The following is a 22,379-nucleotide window of genomic DNA, read 5'->3' as shown; positions in this document are numbered from 1 at the left end:
CTTCCAACCACACAAGCAGAAACCCAACATTACAGTGCAATACCTACAGCTGGCGGGCAGGCAGCCCATAATCTCTCCCAACACAGAAACTGTTATTATTTGCTTTGCCACAGCACCGATTCCAGTCCATAACTTGTCTCTCTCCTTCCTAGCAAGGGTAATTTTTTCCTATTTGCAGGTCCTATCTGACAGTAATTGGCCACCGCTGCCTGGCTGCTGTTTTCACTTTAACAATACCGCACCAAATAAATGGCCCTGTGTTGCTATCAGTGGTTTTCTGCACGCTGAGTCTGGCGTGGGTCATGTTATCTCGTGGAAATGAATTCTGCAGACTGGATGTAAAGGGGGATGGTGCTACCCTAATAAAAAAGGGAAATTATTAGTGCCGTGCTAATGAAAACATCCTGCTGCTGGGGAAGCTCTCAGCCTTTCTGGTGAGCTTGGGCACATCCACTTTCATTCCTAAAAGGCAGCGATGCTGGAGCAGAGCAGGGGAGTTATTTGGGTTTTATTTGGGTTTTCCAGGGGCTGCGGCTCCTCTGAGTTTGGGGGCCAAAAGCACCAATGATACGTGCTTCGTGCTTTCAGTCCTCTGGCAATTGGCAGCAGTGTATCGTGTGTGCATCACCAGTGTGTTTTTATGAGCTCTGGTCCCAATGGCATCATTTATTTATTTTTTAAAAGCCCTTTTCTGGTGTAATTGCTGTTTGTTTTGTCATTGCTCTGTGGACAATCACAGTTCAAAACCAGGAGAGCTTTTGATGATCGCAAGCAGAGGCTGTGGGCTTTTTAATACCCCTTTAATATGCTATGGAAACACACTTGAACTTACCTGCCCCAGGCCTCAGGCGTAGGAATCTGGCTTTGCAAAGCACTGATTATTTGATCTATTTAAAATACTTCTAGTATTAGCCCGGTCTCCTGGATACATTTCAACGTCAGCAGTTTGGGAAGCTGAAATATCTCCTCCAGGCCATCCTGCTATTCTATGATTCCTTGGAAATGGAGCCTCAGTGTTGGAAGTGCCACCGTTTGTGCCACCTGGTTTTTTTTTGACACCTCCTGGTGACCGATTTGGGAATAAAACCATAGGTGGAATAGAAAGTGGTTCTGATTCAAGCTGCTTCCTCAGGCAAGTGGTTGGGGCTGCAGCACTGAGCCTGCCAGGTGCTTTTTAAATGCTAAATGTGATACCAGAAACAGGAAGAAAGAGAGAGGGGGAAAAAGCAAGTTTCCTAGGTAGTTTAGTTTTACTGTCTCTACTGCAAGAAAGCATTCAGCCTGGTAAGTCAAAGGGGTTGTGGTACTCACCACGTGGCCATCATCCATCCTTATATTCATCCACCCATCTGTCTATCTCTCCATGCATTCATTCATCCATCAGTCCATCCATCCTTATATTCATCTATTCATCCATCAGTCCATCCATGCACTCACTCCTGGGGGGAGGAAATGCCTCCTATCTCCTGCTCTTCTATTTGCGTTGTCTTAGGGCACAGGACATCCAGTGGACAGTTGCAGCTCAGCTGCAAGACCGCTAGGATGGATAATGCTACTTTGTTTCTATCACTCATTAGGACAAACAGGTACATCTGATGCATGGTTATGTGTTTTGTTGCTCATCAAGATGATGTTCCTTAAGTTTGTCATTAGTATGTGTTATTTATTCAGAGCTGGGGAGCACCTATGGGTAGCTGGCCTCTGCTGCATCGCATCCCACTGCATCCTATTGCAGTGATCCCACCCCATCCCACCATGCTGGCTGCTGGGGGATCCAGCGTGGATGCTCTGAGGCTCAGAGGAAGATGAGATGCTTGGAGCTGGAGCAGAGCAGGCAGAGACAGCTCCACGGGGCATTGGATTGTCTTGTTTTTCATTCCTTCAGGCTGAAGCCTTTAAAAATGCAGGAGATGCCCCAGGCAAGCTGAACTCTGCATCAACAGTTTTAGCCCTGAATTTTCCACTTGTTGTTGCTGTTTTCTTTAATAAAGAAGAAATAGGCTTTTGGAGAGTAAATCTCCCGCAGTGACTGCACAGGTTTGTGAGCAGAGGAGCTGCAGGTGCTCATTAACAGGGAGATACCTCCAGGTCCATCCCAATACCTCCAGGTGTGCCATCTCCTCTTGGCCTCTCATCCCTGCATTTGGAGACGCTGGGAGTTCCAGAACCCTTTGCAAAATTTAGGTGTTTTTCCTTAGATTTTACAGCTGTAATTTCTCATATCCGCAGTGTTTCCCTTGAACCCTTTCTCGTGGATGAGGCTCAGAAGCCCTTGAGCCCTGTGGGGCAGGTGCTGGCTTTGGGCAATCTGTGCTCAGGGCTTGGGCAGGGTTTAATTGCTCCCAGGTCTCAGAGCAGCTATCCAGGAAAGGCAGCAGTGTCTGTGTTCGTGTTGAACAAGCACCTTGTGCTTTTGTAATGCCGTTTATAAAAGAGGGAATTGAGCATAATTCGGGAACCTTTTGTTCAAGCAGCTCCAAATGTGGCCTCCAGTGTCACCCACCGCTCCTCTGAGACCTTGGAAATGTCAGGATGCTCTAAATACTCCAGTAATATCTGGAAAAATAAAACCTGCTCACGTTGCCACACTGACCTCCAGCCCCAGTGGAGTGCTTGGAGGGTAAAGATCTGTATTAATGCTGCAAACGTGACTCTTGACCTCTGTCCCAAGGCAAAGGGCTTTTCCCAAAGAAAAGAGGATTTTTCTCCCTGCTCTGCAAAAAGGGGCAATGCCCTGGAGCTGCAAGGAGTGTGACCAAGTTCTGAGACCAACAGGGACCAGGGGATGATGTGCACAGGACAGCCTGGGAAGGAGCTGCTGCAGCCTTAAGCCTAAAATCCTTTGTTCAGTCAACCTGGTGAGGCTCGAGAGGCTGCATCTAACAGGGAGGCTAGCAGCCCTGGAATTACAGCTCAGTAATTGCTTGGTACTTAAAGTCCAGGTCTAGAAGATCTCCAAGTAATAACTCATTGGAAAGATATTGAGCTCTCATCACAAAGAGGAAATATGGTCTCTAAACAGGCAGCTAATGGCATGCCATTTATCTGATGGCAAATCAGCCACATTCATTACTCTCTGCAGTGCAGCCAGAAAGAGAAATTTCGGAATTAGCTGCACTGGAGGGGAGCTGGATGGGGGAAGGACGTGGTTCCTTACAGCACTGCTCCAAGGGCACCTCCTGCAGCCTGTGCCAGGGGCGATGGCAGCTTCCTTCCTGCCTGCAGGCACAGAAATGCTCCCCATTATCATTTCCACACCATTCAGGGCTCTTCCTTAGCAAACCCCAAATGTTATTCAAGGAAAAGCTGAGACCGGTGGAATTTTTATTGTTTTTGCTCACCTTTGCCAGAACAGCAGCTCTGGGAGTCAACAATATGCTTTTATTCCTTTCCAACCTCCGTACTGAGGCTTTGAACATGGAATGCTTCCTCTGCTTTATAGCTTCCTTCCTCCCCACTCCTTTTTCCCTCTTCCAGGTATTCCTTGTAGGGGATTGCCTTCCTGGCTGTACGCAATGAGCAGTAATGGGGACACAGGGATGGGCAGCCAGAGTCTTCTGAGCATTTTCATGTTGTGTGCACCCAAAGGAAAAAGCCTTGCTAATTGTAGACTGCATTTCTGAGTAGTAGAGCGAGTGCTTCCACGGAAAGAGGCTCCTTTATCAATTAATAATCCTTCATCCTGGAGTTTCCTTTCAGTATTACAGAAAAGAATACAGAAACAAAGTGAAATGGTCTTTCCTCTTTGTCGTCTATAGATTACATCCGAGACAGTGCTTGGTGTTGGTCATGGCTGGAAATATTACTGATTTTAATTGGATTTGGGATCTGGCTGAGGTACTGAGCTGCCACCATCATGGGACATCCCTATGTCTGTGTTTTACCCCAAGCTCAGGGCTCCTTAGGGCAGGTGGGCCATGCTCACCCCAGGAGTGAGGTATACACAGTGTGTACCAAGGCAGGAGCATCACACAAATCACTCATCGCTGGGGAGATGGTAATAACAGGAGCCTCCGGGGAAATCTGCAGTACTGAATAGCAGATTCTCTCTTTTATTTTTTTGCTTCCTTTTCACTTGAAGTCACTTAACGAACCCTCATGCTGAAATCTTCAGAAAGACTCACCTTAGGGGGTATTGGAAAATATTGATAAATAGCACTTGGCACTTCTGAGGCTCTCAGCAAGTGGTACAGATGCTGTTGCAGCAATCGAACTGGATGCCTCCACCCGTGGAGGTGCAGGAATAGAGCAGAGGAGTTCAGTGTCCCCCAAGCATCCTCAGCTCTTGTCTCCTGTGTCCCTACAGTCTGACCCCAGGGAAGGCACTGCCATCCCTACAGAACCATGTCTTTAATCCCAAACTTTCCCAAGAAGCAAGCTATTAGCTGTAAAGCAGTTTCCTCACTTTATTTGCTGGTAATTTACAGCCCACACTGTGAGACTGTGTAATATTTGCAAGCAATTAAACAGAGGATGACTCAACAACAGCCACCTCGGGTCAGATTTTCAAGTGTTCATCGTTCATAATTAAGATGGAGCTTTCGACAGCAGAAGGGCCCCGGGCTGCTGTGCCACCTTCCCCTGCCCCAGCAGTGGGTTCAGTGTTGGAGGCAAAGGAGATCTGTTGGAGGGAGGGGCAGATCATCCATGAGCTGTGCACGGGGCTGTGTGCTGCTGCAGAGCTCTGCCCCTTCCCTCCCGCTAGGTATGGGTTTGCTGTCAGCCCTAATTAGTGTCTGATCTTCCCAGGGGAGGGAAAGAAGAAGTGTTTGACTTGGATTTACACCTCTCTGCAGACAACCTCGCTGCGCTGTGGATGTCTGACATGGAACTGCCAATGCTGCTGGAAAATCAGGTTAGATATGGCACGTGTGCGGGGAAACTAAGGCATAGCACATCACCAACCAGAGCTCTGTACCCAGTGCAGCATCCCAGACTGTCACCTGGGTGTCACCAAAGCTGGGACCCTCCAAAGGTCCCAGCACATCACTTTTCCTGCTGATGATAGCTGCTGAATGCAATGATGAAGAGCTGCCCCATCCCATGGCACACTGTACCTCCCTCCCCTGCCTGCTGCAACCCTGTGGATCCCTGATCCTTTTGTAAAACAGGATCAAATGACTCTAATTCCTTTTGCCTTACTACTTACTTGGGAATCCATTGCCAATGGCAGCAGACAGAAATGTCCCCAGTAGTGGTAGTAGGTCTGAAAAGCACCTGGGTGACAGTTCTAACATGTGTCCCCTGCATGGGTAGGCAGATATGGGCCAGCAGGCAGGAAAGGATTAATGGCCCGGCACTCAGGTGTTATAAATAGTGAAACACAAATGGGTTCCCACCTCCTGGGGAAGTAGAGTTGGATGCTTGGGAGCTGTTCCATGCCCAGTGATGCTGCCAGAGCCACCGCTGTCTGTCCCTGGCACTAAGAGGTACATGATGGCACTAACCTGCAGCTCTGATGGTGTGAGATGTGTCTGTATGGAGCATCAGGAGTCAGGTCTGCTGTTAAGCTCTTGTTGAAACCTTTTTCTGTCTTGTTGGCTACTGAAGTGATCCTTCAGTGCATGCTGGGCCCTGGCCTTGCTGTGGTGGCCAAAATCAGAGTTTCTTTGCTGGCTCTGGTTGCCCACTTCCATCCCTTGAGGTGACACAGTGCTACCCCCACCCCAACCCTTGCCTGGTACCTCCCAATGACTGAACTAAGCCATGGAACTGGGCTTTATTCTAGCTGCTGAATTATCAGTTTTGCCACAAACCATTCTTCATTATCTGTGTTTTGCTGTTCAGCCCAGACCCTGCTGAAAAAGTGCTGTTTCTTCTGCAGTCAGCTGTATTTTAATAAGTTGTGTTATGGGTAAAATATCCCCCGGAGATAATCCAAGCATCGTTCCATTTACCAGCCATGCAAAGTTCAGAATAAGAATATTCAAGGTGAGGTAATGTACTGTAACATTGCGCAAGTTAATTTATAAAAGAATTAACTGTGTTTAGTAGGAGTAATGGCCACGATGACAACAGACCATACAGATTCCAAAAGAATGTTTGCAAGCAGTTCCTTCCCCTTATCTGACAACTTTCAGATCTGTTGCGAAAGAAGTGAGGAGTCTACTTAGCAGCTATTTTTTTAATGTGATGATTTATAGTAGATCAAGAAAATTAAACCTTTGGAGCAAGAGCACAAGTTGGGTGATCCAATGGCCTAATGGAGTCCCATCAACGTTTCGTTTGTTGTCAGCTATTAATTCAGTCTCTGATTCAGTCCCCAAATTACTTTGCCTGGAACTGAATCTAAATATGAAAATCAATTAAGAAGGGAACTGGTAGCTCCGTGTGGGAGAGGGGAGAGGAGGGGGATACAATGCCAAACCGTGCCGCTCCCTTTAAGCATGCAAATTAACATTTAGAGTGTGTTGTGAGGAAGGGGAGCTGGGAAGCACTGCTTCATAGAAACCACCAGATCAATTTTCCAAGCCTGAGTGCTTGAGATTCTTCAAAGTTACCGAAGGCTCCATCTCGGGATAAAAATATAAAAAAGACAAGAAATCAATGCTGATAATTAATTTAACAGTATCTATTCGTTCTCTCTTCTTCCAGTCAATGAGAAGAGAAAATCATACAGTGGCTGAATTTTACATTTCCATAGAGATTGTGCCGGGACAAAATGAATAAGCGATCATAAATTACTTCAAAAGCCCGTCTGTGTTGTGGGGAGTGGGGTTACTTAATTAATAGGAGGAAGTTGTCATCACTTCCCCCACTGACAAACCATCAGCATCGACGTGTTTGGGCAGCGCAGCCCTTGGGAGGGAGCTGCAGTTCAGGACCTGGGAGAGCTCCGCGATGGGGGTTTCTTTTGGGGGTGATTCATTTAAGGAGTGATTTCCGATGGGGGTGATTTCATTTTGGGGTGATTTCTTGTTTTTAGAGCTGTTTTCACCAGGTGCTCATTTTGATGTGCATTTCTTGAGCATTATGCCAAGAGGAGCTGGTTGGGTTTGGCAGGGTTCCCAAAGAGCTCGGGTCCTGTAGGGTCACTGAGCAATGCTGGGTTTCAGCCTTCACTTTGGCCACCAGCAGTGCACAGAGAGGAGCCGCCTTTAATTATTCAGAGCTCATCTTTCCCTCCTGTTAAAAACAAATGGGAAGCGGATGGATTTTAGTAATGAATCCCCAGAAGGGTACTTAGGTTTAGAGCAAAATCTGTCCAGTTAAATGTATCCTGTGGAAACTGATTTGATTGCTCTCATCTTCCAACTTCAATTTGGTGGCAGCGTTAGCATATTGCCAGACATACGGGCTGTGCGGGGAATATGAAAGATTGAAAATAAGAAAGAAAAAGGATTTTGGGTGGGAGCCTCCCTCCATGCAGGGAGGCTGGGCTGGAAGGGGCAGAGTAGCACCTTGGGGATATGTTGATGCTCCTGAGAGGGCAATGGGATCCCAATAGATCCTGTGCAGACAGAACTTCTGTTTGTTGCAAGCAGGATTTGCTTCCCCCAAGGTAAAATCCTTTTGCTTCTTGCTGCACTTTAGGGATGATGGGTTGTGCCTCCAGACCCTGGCTCACTGATTAACTTGGTAATATCCAGGAATGGATAACATGCAATACAAACATCTGGTGCTCAGTCCAGACGATGCCACTTGAAGGCATGAAGAAACTTTCTAAACGCCTCTAAACAGTGAGTGAAGCAGTTCAGCGTTTAGCTGAGTGATGAGCAGCAGCCTGCCTGCCCTGTGTGCTCACAAGTTAAAAAGGAAGAGAAAAAAAAAAAAGAAAAAACAACCTCCTTTGTGTGAGGATCCTGGCTGCAAAGAGCTGCTGCCATCAGAGCCAGACACTTTGCACAGTGCTGGAAGCAGCAAAGTGCTGAGAAGGAGAGAAAACTCACCCAGTGCTTTGGAGTAACGGCTGGCTGCTAGAGCAGGGAGGGCAGCAAGAAACAGATGCATTTGTTATCCTTGTGTCTTTCATTAGTGAAGTTATAGAAAGGTCATTTTTCTCTCCTTCTCACTGTTTCCCTGTGTGAGAGCTCATATTTCTCTTTGCTGCCAGATCCAGCAGAGTCCACTCTCTCTGGTATCAAAGGGGGATGTTGTGTTAATTATCCCAAACTGATGGGTTTGGTGGTGTGTGGAGTGATGGGTGTTGCATGGGAGAGCTGAAAAGGGACAGTGATCACATTCAGTCCCTCCTGTCCTAGGGCTGTCCCCAATATGTGGTGTGGCCAGGCTGCTCTTCATGGTCTCCCCACTCCCAGCAGAGCCGAGCTGGGCACTGGCTCCTCTTCCCCATGTGAACAAATAAATCTCTTGGCAGATGATGCTCCTGTGATGGATATTGGCCGTGATCCGAGTAGGGCAGGCGATCATGTTCAATTATTTCATTAGCAAGCTGTGGCTCATCACCAGGGCTCAGGTCGGTGCTGTTGCTGCTCTCGGCCTGCGGATGGGCTTGGGGCTGGGCTGGGTGCCTGCTGCTGGCCCTGGCCACCTGGCAGCTGCTTACAATGAGGCAATTTCTTCCTTATGTTAAACACAATGTAAATGCTACAATCAAAACACATAAATGGGCTGATCAAGGGTTGTGCTTTTGTTGGGAAGTTGCTTTCCCTGCATTTGGAGTTTGTGCCAAGTTCCTGCCCCCGGTTTTATGAGCAGCACCCCCTGCATGTTTGTCACAGGGAAGGAAAGAGAACACAAGTGACGTTTTTAGGCCAGGGCCAAAGATCTCACTTGTCAGGCAGCTCCATCGCTGCCTCCTTGCATTTGCTGCAGAGGAGCTCGGGGGGCAGAGCCTCCCACATGTGCTAAGTGGGGGGAGAATCCCTGGGGGTCCTCAGACCTATCAGCCACTGCCTTTCTGCCCTGTTCGTGTTTGATCACCTCTCTCCCAGATAACCTGCAGCAGCCTGCAGGGCTCTCAGACACAAATTCCTCCATCCCGGTAGTGTTTGCTCTGTCCCTCAGGAGATGCTGCAGGGCAATGCAGGAGCAAAGTGTTTGCCATGGAGCTGGGAGGTTGTGCATGCTCTGCAGCCTGAGCAGTGATGGAAACACATCTGCAGGCACAGTGAGCTCATGGTCTGCTTGCTTTGCACACAAAGCCCAGGGATGAGGGAATCCACGTGGGGCTGGGGCTGGCAGGACCCACTGGGACCTCATATGGGGGGTAGCAGGCACCCCACCCAGCCCTGCTCCATCTGTTCACCCTGCAGAGTGTGGCCCCGGGGGCTCACACAAAGCACTTCTGGTTTCCTGCCACCCTTAAATGAAGCTGGGCTAGAGCTGAGAGTCCTTCAAGGGAGCAATCAGAGTGGGGAAGGGAGCACATAGAAGTCCTTAGTGCTGCCTAAAGGCAAGCAGCTCAGAAAAGGAAATGAAATCCACCCCATTAGCAGCGTGGGTGCCACACACCAGGCAGCACAGCACCCTGAAAGAGGGTTTTTAATTAAAAAGACACTGTCAGGCTCAATAGCATCAGCTGGAGAGGCACCCACATCCACAGCCCATGGTGATGGTGTGGAGTAGGGAGAGTGTTTTGCAGGCAAGGAAATAAGAGATGCAGAGAGATGTGGTGAGAGCGAAGCCCTGAGGACCCTCTATTGCCTGTAGGTGCAGGAGGAGGAATCCCTCTGCCAAACCCTGGGGATGGCCACTGCAGTCCCCAACTGAAACTGGGTCTGTCCCAGTGCCGGGGTGCCCACAGTGATCACTGCTTGCTCTGCCACCCCTGCCCCAGCTCTGCAGCCCTCTCCTTCTGCACACACTGGGATTGAAGTTGCTCAGCCCTCCTCCATCTCCAGGCTGCAGAAGAGGAAAATTGGCTGCTGGCTGAAGTGGCCCAGCACTAATAGAGTAAGCGGTTCTCTCTGCCATCAGGACACAGGGTCAGGTGGGAGTGCTGGCCGTGCAGATCATTATCAGAGCATAAAGATGCCACATGCATGACCTCCCTGCTGGCAGGGCTTGGCACATCCCTCTCTTCCTGCTCCATTTAAGTGCTGTTCTTCACTCTCCCAGTGCCCCATGTCCACTTACAGCCATGGAGAGCCACAGTGCTGCCCCCAGTGCCCCACGGGGTGCCCAGCAGCACAGCTCCATGCATCCAGCACAGCCTGTGCCAGGCGCCTTCACTCTGCACTGAGCCTTTAGCAGGGTGGTATGGAGGGGAGAGGCTGAAGCAGTGCCTGAGGTCTCTCAGGTAGAGCTCTGCTGCCAAGGGCAGAGGATGTGTTCATTAAGCAAGAAGCTAATCTTTATTTCCAAGACTATTTTGCTGTGATTGGGCAGTTTATTCTCCGCTCCAGCTCATCTCCTTTGTCAGGTGCAGCATGAGTCCAACTGTGCCGTGTGAGCTGCATGGATACGGGGGGAGAACTTCTTTATTTGCCGGGTACATTTCATTGTCCAATATCATTTGAAAAAAAAAAATAAAATAGATTTTTTCTCCAAATGAAATGAAATCTGCATGGGCTCTCATGGAGATAGAAGAGCCGGTGTGAATGGGGAGGTGAGACTGGAGGTTTTGTTCTGCTTTCTGCTTCTTCCTTTATTTCCATGAGGAGTAAAGCGGCAGCGTCGCAGCCACAAAGGCAGAGGTTTCCTGGAGCAGAGACCAGGCTGGTTTGACACTGTGCTCCCCTGAATGACGAGAATCAAAATGGTAAAAAATACAACCGAAAAAGAAAAATTCCAACAGCTACCATTCCTGCTCCAGCATCGCTAATCCAACAGCTGAGGGTTTATTTGTACTGAGTAAGCTGAAGCGAGCAACTTAATTCCTCTCTAATTCTCTTCAGAAGGCCTCGGAAAGCTTAATAGCTGTTTTCCTGCATGAAATTAACTCTGACTCAGCCCCAGGCTTTCCTGAGCTCTGTGAGTTTGGGGGGTGGAGGAGCACATCCCATTTCTCCTTCTCAGTAGTAGGGTCACCCGTGTGGGACAGCCAGCACTCACCCACACGTGTCTCTCTGGAGCCTCTCAGATCTCCTGCAGCTCTGTGTGCTTTAACACACCACAAAACCCATCCATTATTTACAGCAGCTCTGTGGGTTATCCCACCCCATCCCTGCCCTGCTGGGTGCAGGCTGCCTCTTCCCAGCCGATGAAATGAAATGCCTTTTAATCAGTGGGGACCTCGGGGTCGATTGATGGGTGTCTTCACTGCAGAGCTCTTCTACACTTAGGACACTGCTCATTAGGGTAGAAATGGGGCTGGGAATGGCACTGAGGAATGGAGCACAACGTGGCTCAGTGTTTGGGGTGGTGGGAACTGGGAGGACATAGGGGGATCCAAATGTGTTGAGGCTGTTTGGCAGGAGAATGGGATTTTAACCTTCCTCTAATCAGTTCATCTCATGCGAACCTCCAGCCCGACAGATAGCAGCATTTGATTGGTAATCTGATGTAAAGTGCCACGATTGTTATTATTATTATTAACCAAGACATGGTAGTTACAGGAGTTACGAAGGTTGGTCTTGATGGGTTTTGGTGGGAGAAGCTGGGGAGTCAATTCAAGCCAGGTCTACGCCGGGACCCACGGGAGTTTGGGCGGGGAGTGGGGGGGTGGGTTAGCTCTTCAAGGCAGCAGCAGCCTCCACTGACACCTAGCGGCTGCGGAGCTCCGGGCTCAGGAGACGAGGAATTTCTGTTTGGCTTTCTTTCCCCTACGATTTGGAAATACAGAGGCACAATTTTGGTGGCTGCAGGGTGTCGCCTCCTCTCCTTTTTTCTCCTTGCTCCTCCAGCAGCATATCTGCACAGGAAGGGCTGTGGTTCTCCGAGGAGCTGACACCTGCCCGGGCAGCCCAGGAGCTCCTGCCCCATATCCCCATATCCCCATATCCCCATATCCCCATATCCCCATATCCCCATATCCCCATATCCCCATATCCCCATATCCCCATGTCCCCATTTCAAGGGCTGACCATCCCCAAAAGACCACAGCCCCTCTATGCTGTGTCTGCCCTGATACCTGACATTCAGCTCTCCACCACCAACCGCACAGCAGATGACGAACCCCTGATCTACAGGGCTGATTTTCAAGCAGATTAACTCTGGAGTGGGTCTGAAGCCAAGCGCTAAAAGATTTCTGCACTCACAGAAGAGGGAAGAGATTGCCAAGGAAGTCGGAGCCAGCAACAACTGGCAGGCACGCTCCCATTGCTCACTGTGTCAGAGGCTGGCATCCTAATGCCCAAGGTGACCAAAGCTTGCAGACAAATGCTGTTTTCACAGGGTAACACAGCTGTGGTATTGATCTGGGGCTCATGCTTTCCACAGAGGTTGTTTTTATTCCTAGTTCTCTTTTCTCCTTATGACTGAGATGAAGAAAATAAAAGCTATCTTCAGCTGATGGTAGCAGGGGAGAGAACCTCAGTGCCTCCCAAGGTCTAATGGGGCAATTTCCTTTTCCCAGCTCATTTCTACCTCCAGGTCCATCTCAGGGCCCATTATGGGATTTAGGGGGCACAGAGTGCTGCTGTCCCATTCCTTCCAGTGCCCAAGGGCACAATGTCCTGAGCAGTGCCACGTGATAAACCTTACCTTGCCCCACAAGGCATGGATACTACTGCCATAACCCAGCCTGGCACAAACACTGCTGGAAAGGCTGAGCATGAAGAAAGCGATATTCCCCATCTCTTCAGGTGCCGTTGTAGCTTTCAGTGCTAATTACTGCATGCTTTAATTCATCCATAACTGATATAATCTTCAAAGCTTCGATATAGCTTGATCCGATGCTTCCCTTTTGTTGTTCCCTTTTCCTTTGAACTGCTGTGAGGAGCCTCCGGGACCCCCCAGCTATTGCTGTATGTTTGCTTTTCATCCGCTCGCTTCTCTTCCCAGAAACAAACAACACCTCAACGTTTTCTTCTTGAAAATCTCAGCACATTTCTGAGAAGAGAAAGGGAAAGGGTTATTTGTCAGAGGCCAAATTCCTCAGCGCCTTTCTTCCTCCTGATCCTCTCAGTGTGATGCCAGGGATGTCAGTGCAGTGTCCCCACAGGTGATGGCTGCACCAGGTGACGTTGAAGTGGCACAGCACCAACCCCATGCCCGGCCCCTGTAGGGAAAAGCAGTGACTTCGGGATCATTTTTCTGCTTCTCATCTTTGCTCTCCGCTGGAGCTGATTTATCCCTGCAGCTTGAGCAGCTACATCCGAGCAGGGCATGTCTCACTGTTGTATTACAGCAGATTGTTGTAAATTATCAGCTTTTTGGTGTCAGCCCGAGCCCAACACAGCCCATAAAGCTTCCTGGCTGTGATACTGCACCACAGTATAGCAAGGCCAATGGGAGAGGCTGTCAGCTCAAAGGGGATTTAACCCAGAGTGTCCCATCCACATCCCTGGAACCACCAATGGGCCCTGAGCGTATCTTTACAGCAAGACATGGCCATGGAGGGGACAGATCCACCCCAGCTGCCAGCATCCTCAAGGCAGCTCCAACACCCACGGGTGGGCAAAGCACCCTGCAGTGTGCTTGATGCCTGAGGCTGGAAGAATTACCATCAGTATTATTATTTAGTTAACGATTATCCCCGAGCATAAAATCAGCAAGATGAAAATTCAGAGGTCTCGGGGCGAAAGCACAGCCTGTTCCATATATTATCTGTAAGTGATGTGCGCACCAGCGTGGAGCATGAGGAGAAGGGGACCTCATGAGAGCCACAAACACCGGACTTTTAATTTAAAACTATCCTTCATTGACTCCAGCCTCTCTCCCACCAGCCCATTTTTTATTTCCCCCTGTGCAGCAGTAATCAGGAGGTAACAAGGGAGAAGGGGAACTGATCGTCTTCCAGCACTATCTGGCTGATTTCAGGGCTGTAAATTATAGATATATATGGTACAAAGGAGTACTGGGATATTAATTTCTGTTGTTGAAAATCACAGCTCCTCTGCTTTAATTTACCGCTAAATAATAAATGACATTGTGAGATACTCAGCAAAGATAAAGACGCCGAAGTAAATCAAAGAGCTCATAAGCACTTACGGGTCGGTCTATCTTGGATGTGTAGTTAAGTGGCTTATATTGTTCTCGCCAAGCAGAAATAAGCAGGCATTTAACCGATGTTATCTGCCACAGTAAAGGATGAACCCGTGAATCAAATGGTTTCCTGCAAATAGCCATTTGCAGAGGCAGAATTAGATGAAGATGGGTGTTATCCCCAATGTTTGTAAGCATACTGGGTGCCTTGCTGTCAGCCTGCAGAGCAGATCATGTCCTGCAGTGATTGCAGGATGGTGGGTAAGGGCTGGTGCTGACACCCTGCCCTGCAGGCACACCTACAGCCAAGAGATCCAGCTGTGCACTGGTGCCTGTAGCCTGCTATGGGGCTGTGCTCCTGCCTTTGGGCTGGTTGAGCAGTATATGGGGGACCCACTGTGCTTTGGGGCCAGTGTCAGCTCCCCAAGGGACCTTCTTGTTGGGTGTCCTGATGATGTGAGCTACCACGATGCCCACCATCACGCTCTCCCTGCACAGCATGCTGGCATTGGGATTTCTGCTAGACACGTTTCCCAAATGTGAGATGGATAGGGCAGCCCTCCACTTGTCTCCTGCCCCAGGAGCCCATCATGTTGGGGATGGAAGATGTACCTGGAATGAGAATCTCCAAGCGAGAACATAGGCCAAAAGGAATTTTAAAGCACGCTTCTGTATTGAAATGTTCCTCCCCTTCACAAATCATCTGGAAAAAGCCCCAGTAGCAGCAGCCCCCATGGCAGCTTTTCCCAGTAGCTGCTGACCTACAAATAAGATTCAAACCCCCAAACAGATGGTAGTTTCCAAATGCTGGAAATCTGCTCCCAAAGAGGCCAGAAAGCATCAAGTCCCTGTTTGCAGGCACCCCATGCTCCTCATCATGGAGCTGACAACCACATGTCCCATGGTACATCTCGCACTGGGATGAGAGACGATCCCCAACCTAGGGAGTCTGTGTCCCATCCCCATTTGCTGTGCTGCAAACTAGGAGGACTTGACCCAGGCTCCTGCTATTTCTCTTTGCTAACACTGTTGAAAGACAAGGCAGCTCCAATTTGCCTGAAGCCATTCTGTTACAACACGGCACTGCAGGGAAGGTCTGTACAGAAAACCGTGTTTGACAGTGAAAGCATTTTGCTGGAGTACAGCATGTGAAAAACAAATTACTATGGCATAAACGAGCAAATCCATCATCAGAAGGAAGAGGAAGAGAGAATTGCTTTAAGGATCCACGTACAAGACTGTGACAGTAATCATATAACGGCCCTTTGAATGTCAAGGGGGATGAACATGGTTTAATAGCAAGAGAAATGCTGCCAAGCTGGGAGACGTGTAACAGAGCAGATGGATGGATAGATCTACCTATTATCTGCTCCCTGGAAGAAAAGGAGGGGGAGATAATTCAGCTTTATGCTTGATCTAGTGTGTAAATCTCAGAGAGGTAATGTTTTCTTTTACCAAAGGGGAAAAAGGAAAGAAAAAAAACAAAGAATATTTGTTTTCAGAGCCAGACAGCATTGGTTCAGATGTACAATGAGATGCATCACATTTCAAGCAGGCTAGTGGTGTTCTATTGAGGGTTAGCAGCCTTTATCTAAAGGTCAGCCCCAGTGCTGAAGCTCAGAGCCCTTTGACCCAGCTGGAAAAGCCCATCCATGCAGTGAGGCTGCCTGTGAGTAAATGGAATGATGAAGGAACCTGGAGCAGAGCTGGAAGGCTGCTCTCATTCAACCCTGATTGGAGCTGTCAGAGCCACTGAAAGTGAAGCACAACTCACCATAAACAGTTCCTCACAAGCCATAAGCACGAAATTAGATCTAAATATTGATTTACTCCGTATAAACGTATGTGCAATTCCAGCCTCTGAGCTCTCTGCACAAGGGAATTTAATGCCTTTTCAGGAGCACAAGACTGAAACCAAAGCTGTGTTACAATGCTGATAACATCCCAAGCTGTGTGTTTCCCTGACCAAGCCCCCCATTTAGGAGCTGCACTCCCTGCACTCCCCCTGCATGGGTTTCCCCCATTGCGTTGCTCAGGCCCACCCTTAGGCCTCACCCAGGCCTGTATCGGGCCTGCGCGTTGCCATAGCGACGAGAAGCTGGCCCTTTAAGAGCGTTATTGGAGGCCGGAAGTGGTTCCGTGTGGCGCTCTGGTTTTCGCTTCGTCTCTGTGGTTTTTCTGTCTTCCTGTTTCCGGTGGCGGGCGCTGCGTGGGGCGGCGTGGTTGGGGTCCGGAACTGGGGTGGTCATAGGCGGAGCTGGGGTCGTTGCGGGGAGGGGGTCGGAATATGGGAGTTGGGTTGGTCATTTTGGGGGTGAGGGTACAGAGATTTGGGGGAGGAGGGATCATATAGGGGCGTAGGGTTAGGGTACGGGGCATGGGAGGGAGTAGAAGGCGGAGGAGTCATATTGGGGTCTGGGATGGAGGTATGGGGGGGGCAGAGACGTATTTTGGGCTGGAGGTGAAGATAGAGGGGTTTGAGATGGTCATACGTGGGGCTAGAGTTAAGGGTGGAGGTAAGGGCTGGAGTGGAACCAGAGGGGTCGAATTGGGGTCTGAGAGTCAAGGTGGGAGAGTTACAGAGGGTCATATTGGGGCTTGAGGTCAGGGAATGGGGCATGGTGTAATATTGGGGTCTAGGGGTGAGGGTGCAGGGGTTGGGGGGGTCATAGTGGTGCTGAGGGGCAGGGCATGAAGCGGGGAGATGACGGCTTGAGTAGGGCTGAGGTATCGTTTTACAGGCTGGGGATCAGGGTATGTGAGGCTGGAAAGGAGCACGGTGGGCAGCAGGGTGCCATGAGTAGTGGGGCTGGAGGGAGTAGGGACTGGCAGAGTGGGGTATGGGGGGTACAAATGGACTAGGAATGTTCCTTGAGCATCATGTGTCATGGGATCTGTGGTGCGGGGCTGCTTCCAGAAGAAATACAGCCCCAACTCATGGCTGAAGGTCACTAGGTCTTCTTAGAAAGGCAGCATTCATCAGGTGAGTAGGACCGAGGCCAGGCCATGCACTCTCTATGGGTGGGCTGCAGCCACACAGGAGCCCTCCATGCCCACTGGTGCTATGGTAGGCTGTGAGGGCCTGGGGATGGCTGCTGGCGGCTGTGTCTCAGCCTAGTGCCTGCTAGCCTCACCCGTGCCCCAGATCAACCCACAGAGGTCCCCCTGCTGGGTACCTCCTATGCAGTAACAGGTGTGAGCATCCACGCAGCATTCTGATGGTCATGTATGATACTGCACACAACAAGTTGCTGTCCTCAGCCAAAGGAAAGTACTCTTTACAGCTTCAGGATTAATTTCTATAATGTGTACTGCATCTTTTAAAAGCTATCTTGTACAATTAAACTGATACTGCCCTTCCTTTACGAGCAGGTTTTAGATGTGGAAGGTTGAATTTAGGTATGTTGATGATAATTTGTTTCCTCTTGATTCTGGTGCACAGAAGACAGGTCTATGTGGGTCACTGGTCTTTAGCTTTAGCTGGCTTTCTTGCTAAAACCCTGGGTGGGTAATGGGCTCTGTTCAAAAAACACTGCACAGTGCTTAGGCAATCTCTGTTTTAATTTGCTTTCCTGTGGCAGTAAAGCAGTCCTGAAGGGTTTCTCTGAGGCAGCTCACTGTGTATGAGCCTTTTGGGCTTTTACAGAAAGCTTGCCTGGGATCATGAGCAGAGCTGAAGTGTAGCTGTTATTGCTATGACCTGCCAGCAGCAGTGAGGGCCAAGTTCAGCACAGGTTTGAATGCATGGGGCTGTCTTCATTGGCCATGCCCAGGGGAAGGTCCTACTTTGAGATGGGGGTGGGCATTAGGTCCTCTGATCCTCCTCTGCAGCAGGATTGAAACCAAAGCCTGTATAGATTTGTATGATGATAAAGTGCCTTCTTAAATGACACGCACCTTTGGCAAAGTGTTTGTTTCACCAGTGTCAGACAGACACATGTTCAGAATAACCTTGCTTCAAAGCGTGCCAGGCCTGCAGCTCTCTTGAGCTTGCAAGGTACTTGCAGATAAAGCACGGTGCTCCCCAGTACCGCATTCAGCTGATGGGCTGAATGTTTATTGTTTTTTCTTATCTCTATCAACACTCTTTTTCTTGCAGTCCTCACCTAACATAGCAAGTACTGTACCTTATGTAAAACTATAGCAGTGATGCACTTTAGCATCACCCTTCTGGTCCTTTGTGGACTGTAAGGTGAATTTTGCTGCCTACTGACTTTAGTCGACCGTGACAGTTGTGCTTGGATTCAAATGCTCGGTGGCTAAATGAAGGTGGAGTTTCTCGTGGGTGGAAGGTTGGCTCCTGAGCTGCTGCCTGGGCTTTTGTCTGAGGCTTAGAAGCCTTCCAGTATACACATCACTAAGTACTGTGCTTAATGCTTGCTGCTCTTTACGTAGGTGTTCATGCTGACCACGGAGTGGCTGCTGGATCTGCACCCCTGCCAAGGTAACTGAGCTAAGCTGTGCTCTCTGCCCACCAGATGCAAAGCTACGTGCTTGGAATCTGCAACCAGTCCTCCCTCTCTGCTTTGTGTTCTAATGCTAAATTCACCTGTGCAGAACTGCCTGACAGTGTGTCAGGCTGCAGTTAGAAAGCATTTCACTTTTGTGTTGCTGCAGACTGACACCCTTTGTTCAGCTTATTACTGGAACAAGCATTTCCATTTCCCTTTCCCTTCACTAATGCCACTCTTCCCTGGGTAACAAATTGCTGTTTTCTATCACCTGGGCTTCAGAACAAAGCATGTGGAACGCTAGGTAGAGTGATTGCAAATAACCTGATCTTTGTTGCACCTGGAAAAAGTAATTTGTCTGAATGAGGATTTTCCTGTCGACCAATTTCTAAACAACAAAGTGCTTCCTCATTTCAATGAATGTGCAGCATAACCATTGCAAGAGGACCCTGGGTTGCAGGCGGCTCGTGGTGCACTTGTTTGCTCTTGTGCCCTGGCTTACACGCTGAGCAGCTCTGACAGCTGTGTGCAGCCTTCCCTGCAGTATGCTTGTTCTGCTTGAATGTCCTGCTCATTTCTTTTCAGGTGGCTGAACCGAAGATCTGTCTGCATTATGGTGAGAGCGCTGCCCCTGCCTCTCTATACCTGTATGGTCTCTTCGGGCTATAGAAGGTATTTTTTGCTAAAGTCGATGGTAAATGTGAATAAATTCCAATTCTTCAAGCTGATGATCTTTCTTTCTTATTCAATCCCTGCTATTGTGAATAATGTAGGAAGGATTTTAACATGCTGGAGGTGTGCATTTAGGCAAGGAAGCACATAAAGCTTTCTCTTGTGCTGACACCTGTGTTGTGTCCAGGGCAGCCATGCTTGTAGGTTGTGGTGCTTTCAAGATCTTTAGGAGTGATTCATTCCTGACAGTTGCTAAAGCAATCCTGAAGAATGTGAGCGGACGTTTGCAGTGTGCCAAGCTCTAATCTCCGCTAGAGGGTGTGAACGTCTGCAAGAATGGTTGTGTTTCATTGAGACCGGGAGACTTAGTTTAATCACATGTGCAGGCAGTAAGACTGTGTGGCAGGATTATGTTCCGGTTGAAAAACTGCTCTCTGTGTTGGCAGCAGCCCAAGTTACATCTGCTTTATGTAACCCATCAGCTGCAGTCGCTGTGAAGCCCATGTGATGCTCAGCCCTTGCCATCGTGCATCCTGTCATGTTCTTGAGCAATGTGTGTGTGTGTCCGGGGGGAGGCAGCCCTGCTCTGTTTGGTACTGCTTCCAAGTTCCCTTTCCTTTCATCTGAACACTGATATCTACCCTTGCTAAGCAAGCAGCAATTAGTAAGTTTTCACTTGCACTGTGAAGAACCTGGCTTTGGGGTTTCTTTTTGTAGGGAGAATTTTCACTGAATTTGCAGTACACCCAATGCAGATAAAGCCTGAGGCTGGTGTGCTTTGGAACCAAGCTGCTGAGCTGACACAGGCTGTGTTTGTGCTCCCCTTGTGCTTGGTGCTTATACAGAGCTCATCTCACAGTGGACGTGTTGCTCCTCAACTCCTTTTGCTTCTGCAAAAATAGGAATGCTCTCTCTGGAGGTTTTATTTCAGAGTAGGTCAGCAAGAAGTTGGTCACAGTGTTTTTTTTCCCAGCTTCTGGGAGTTGCTTTGTCACAGTCATGTGCATGGACAGCTGAGAGTGGCCTCCAGCTCACCCAGGTTCTTGCTGTAAAAGCAGTAGGGCTGAAGCTGATGGATCACACTGAAGTGCTGCTCTGATAAAAGCCTCTTTGTGCAGCTTGCAGGAGCTGAGGTCTCCAACATGGAGAGTGGATTAGAGATTGCAAACATCCTTAATTTGAGGAAAGCACAATGGAGTTGGGAGAAGTGGGTCACTGGTGTATTTGGGGCTCTGGAAACTGCAAATCATGCTTAAGGGTCTTAGTTGCTCATCAGCTGAAGTGACTCTCAAACTGCACTGTAAAAGTGGCATATGGGTGTCAGGAGCAGTGAGTGCTGTAGCCCTGCTGTCTGAAGGCCCACATGCCCTGGGAGAATGAGTGCACCTGTTAGTCACTGTGTGGCTTCCCTCCAGTTGTTGTGAGCTTCTTTGTGCTTGGGGGGCTCACATTGTGCAGGTGGGGCACAGGGACCCTGAGCGTGCTGCAGTCCTGCAGATGAGTGAGGGCACTGCACTGAATCCCTGCCATGTTGGCTCTGCAGTCAGGATGTTTTTTTTCAAGCCAAGACATTCACTTCAGAATCTTGCCAACCTTTCGTCCTGGAGGAGGTTAGGTTGGGCTGGACACCCCTTTGGATGCACCTCTGCCACTGATCCAAGCACAGCCCTCTGGTCCCACCACCAGCCCCAAAGCAGTGCCCCTCCCCAGCTCCCCAAGCACACCCTGTTTATTTTTCTTCCCCAGTCATGAAGGAAGCTGTGATCAAAGTGATTTGGCCACCTGTGTAACTCAGTGTAGGCACAGCCCCACCACCTGAGCATGATGCAGTGTTGGCAGAGCCCTGTCCTAGGGTTGAGCCATGCACTTGTTTGTGCATGGCTCCACAAGCTCGATGTAGGTCTATGAAGCAATGAGTTATGCTTGGATGGGCTCCTTGCTTTGAAACAGCTCCATACTCTGCAGCAGCTCTAAGCCCTTGCACATGTGAGTGGTGCAGCATCCCTCCAGGTCCCCCAGCCATGGCAGCTCTGTCTGGCTCCGCTCTGCTCTTCTGTGCTGTTAGGTTCCAGGGCAATGCCAACACATCCAGTTGTTTTCTCCCTGTGCCCTAATGCAGCTCCTCCTGCCAGTGCAGGGATGGGAGCTGCAGTGTTGCTGGGGCTGCCTCCTCCTGCACTGCTCAGTCCCTCCGTTCTTGAGCAGTGAAGTCATGCTTTCCTCATCCCTTGGCTTGAAAAAGCTCTACCCATTGTGCATTGTGTTTCTTGCATGGGAAATCAGGCTCAATCATCAGCTCTCCTGCAAAGTGAACCCAAGCACAGAGACTCATTGCCATCTCCTCTTGTATTTCTGACCACAGAACCAGGTTTTCCCATGACTTCTTGGTGGTTCTGAATGCAGGGTACCATGTGCGCTCAGCCACGTGGCAGCATCCACAGGGAAGTGCTTGGCTTCTCAGCCTATCCTGATAGCAAGCTGCTCTAGGGAGAAGTAAAACTCCAGGTCAGGACTTTTGGACCAGGATTTAACTTCTCTACAGTGACTTTTTTCTTCTGTAACAGAAGAAAGAAGGAAAAAAAGCCCTATCTACTGGAGAGATCTGTCTGTAACAGCAGCTGTACCCTTCTGCTGTGCTGGCAGATACCGATAACCAACAGTGCCACAACAGCTCTGCCATCCTCCTACAGGGCCCGATCAGGTTTGCATGGGGTCAAGTCAGTGTGATCTGCTGGAGCAGAGCTACCGTGTTCTGGTCCTACTGGGAGGTAACTGGGATCTGTGAAGTGGAAAAGGAGGAAGATCCTGGAGAGCTGGCATGGACAGTTAGCTTTTTCCAAAGCTGACGGTGAGCCCAGTGGGTTCTGTTGGCTGAAGCAGTCCTCAGGCTTCACAGCTGCTGGAGTTGGGGATGTCTTCAGAACTGGGGACCCAGTTTGAACTAAGCAAGAGGTAGTCCCCTTCCCTGATGTTCCACACCCAGTCATCCTCCAGGCAGGGCTTTAGGAGGTTCTTCATGTTGCCAGGACGAGTGCTTTCCTCTTAAATCACAAACCCAGGCTGCAGAGCCCTCCTGCATCCCTGGGCTGAAGGACGCTATTTGGAAGCAGTAGGGTTGGTATGTCAGAACACTCAGTGTTCCTTAGCCTTGATCCTGCTTCCAGTGCTCTAGAATTACAGCTCCTTCCTTCTTACAGTGTGCTCAGGTGATTCTGCTTCCACCTCAGCTGGGGCAGGAGCAGGTTAATCCCAACAGTGCGTTATACA

The 22,379-nt window shown here is 49.4% G+C and overlaps 1 long non-coding RNA gene and 1 other non-coding gene across 2 annotated transcripts; both read left to right on the top strand.

Moving 5' to 3' along the window:
* Positions 1-15,954: 15,954 nt before the first annotated feature.
* On the top strand, positions 15,955-19,161 carry LOC140260055 (uncharacterized). The gene is made up of 3 exons (XR_011905491.1): positions 15,955-16,972; positions 18,385-18,433; positions 19,026-19,161. It is a non-coding gene; the product is annotated as an uncharacterized lncRNA (long non-coding RNA).
* On the top strand, positions 17,066-17,235 carry LOC140260241 (small Cajal body-specific RNA 16). The gene has a single exon (XR_011905517.1).
* Positions 19,162-22,379: the final 3,218 nt, after the last annotated feature.

Source organism: Excalfactoria chinensis, chromosome 17, assembly GCF_039878825.1.
Source record: "Excalfactoria chinensis isolate bCotChi1 chromosome 17, bCotChi1.hap2, whole genome shotgun sequence".
NCBI lineage: Eukaryota > Metazoa > Chordata > Aves > Galliformes > Phasianidae > Excalfactoria > Excalfactoria chinensis.
This window is presented reverse-complemented; position numbering and strand designations above follow the sequence as displayed.